Here is a 1,911-nt window from a genome sequence, read left to right as displayed (position 1 = left end):
CACTCTGCTGGCTTCTGGTGTTGTGTTGGTGTCAAGAGTTCATGCACATTTCATATTTAACAAACACACTTGCACGCTTGCGACAAGACATAAACTTCTGGATGCTTGTTTTGATTTACAGACAGAAGTTAAGAACCAAAAGCTGAAAGAACTTTAGGGCCAAATTTCGACTTGGTTCGGTGTCAAAAGTAATATTTAGTGTTGTTTCTAATAGTTACAGAGCAGGAAAGCGCCTGTATCCAACGGAGCGGCAGTATTTCTTCACAGCGGAGGTGAACCCTTAACAGATGAGGTTCTATTCTCACAGGAACAGTGAGGAGTGGAACCACCCTTCAGCTTTTTGAGCTGCTTTAACCTATTGAATGTGCAAATATGCAGCCTGCAAATGCTGCATGAGGAAGATGGGACATTTCCATCACTCTCAATGATGCATCTACATAATTCTGACCTCTGATCTTTTGTGGGGGAAAGCAAGATTTTTAAAAAGGGGGGTGGGGGGGGCATAACAAGGATCAGAAGAGTTGCATTATGTAAAATGTCCCACATTCTTCAGTGTGGTTTGATATGATATACATTTGAACTTCAACCAACAATACCAGAGATTTTATCCTGAAGAGATGAAAACCACGTGTGTTTGAAGGAAATGCCTCCTGAGAGAGAAGATACACAAAAAAATTAAGTGCAATCAGAGATTGCAAAGTGCTTTTGACATTGATTACGATCAAGTTAAATTATAAAAAAAATATTAATATGTAACCTAAAAATGCTGTTTTTATCTTTTGCCAGTGACCGTGCCTCCCATGGTGTTAATGTTCTCTAAAATTGAGACCACATTTCCTAGAAACCTAGAATTTATTAAAGCAAAGAAGATAAGGCGTCTTATATAAGATTTAATTTGGTCAGATGAAACAATATGTGGGAATTTGTAGTCTTTCTCTTTTTCTGTGATAAGTTGCTTTTTCTGAAATTGCTCCTCTCTTATATCACGATCACCTCTTCACTGTACACTTGTGGGATTTTGCATACATGGTGCCAGGTATGTGTGTAGCAAAAACTGTGAATGCAGATTCATTATTCAGCATCATCTACAATTTAGTCTCCAGGGTTTTTCTTGTTTTTATTTTTATTTTTTTAAGCAGTACAGTGCAATGCATTCTGGCCTTAAAATTTGCGTACATTCAGCTAAGCTTTGCAGTTTCAGCTGTCAGTATTCACACACATTTTCTGTAGGAAATGCATTTTCGGGTTTGTATAATTGCTTATTTGTACATTAGGGGGAACAGAGGGTCTGCTACCCTATATTTTAAGTAGGGGTTGACCGTTATTGGTTTTTCAGGGCAGATACTGATTATTAGTACTTAACAAGACAGATAACCAATATTTGGAACCAATATGCAACTCCAACTCAAAAGTTTGTTAAAATGCCTTTAGCAAATGTTTAACCAAAACTGAGACTTTCAACATCGTGTACAGCAAGTTCTCAGCAACCTTTTTTTAAATAAAGTTCAGTGAAATTTTATATAGAAAGTGAATAAATAAAAAATAGCTCTCTGAGGTTTTGCAAAACAAAAGTTCCTCCCATGCTGACGCTTTCTTTGCATGTATTGCAGACTGCCTTCCCTGTGTTGGTTGAGTGGAATACACACAGTTTTTCATTAACTAATTTTAATTAGCAATCAGAAAAATAAAACACTAACACAGATAATAAGCAAAATGCCAAATATCAACCGTGATGATCTGTCAGGCCAATAATCTGTCGACCCCTAATTTTAATGTAAAAAATCTCATTGTGAATTCAAATTTGACTTGACTATATGAAGTTGTAAAGCATGTTGGGCTGCATTTATTTTATGAAAGGTGCTATATATATATATATATATATATATATATATATATATATATATATATATA

Source organism: Plectropomus leopardus, chromosome 6, assembly GCF_008729295.1.
Source record: "Plectropomus leopardus isolate mb chromosome 6, YSFRI_Pleo_2.0, whole genome shotgun sequence".
Taxonomy (NCBI): domain Eukaryota; kingdom Metazoa; phylum Chordata; class Actinopteri; order Perciformes; family Serranidae; genus Plectropomus; species Plectropomus leopardus.
Note: the sequence above shows the minus strand (reverse complement) of the source record.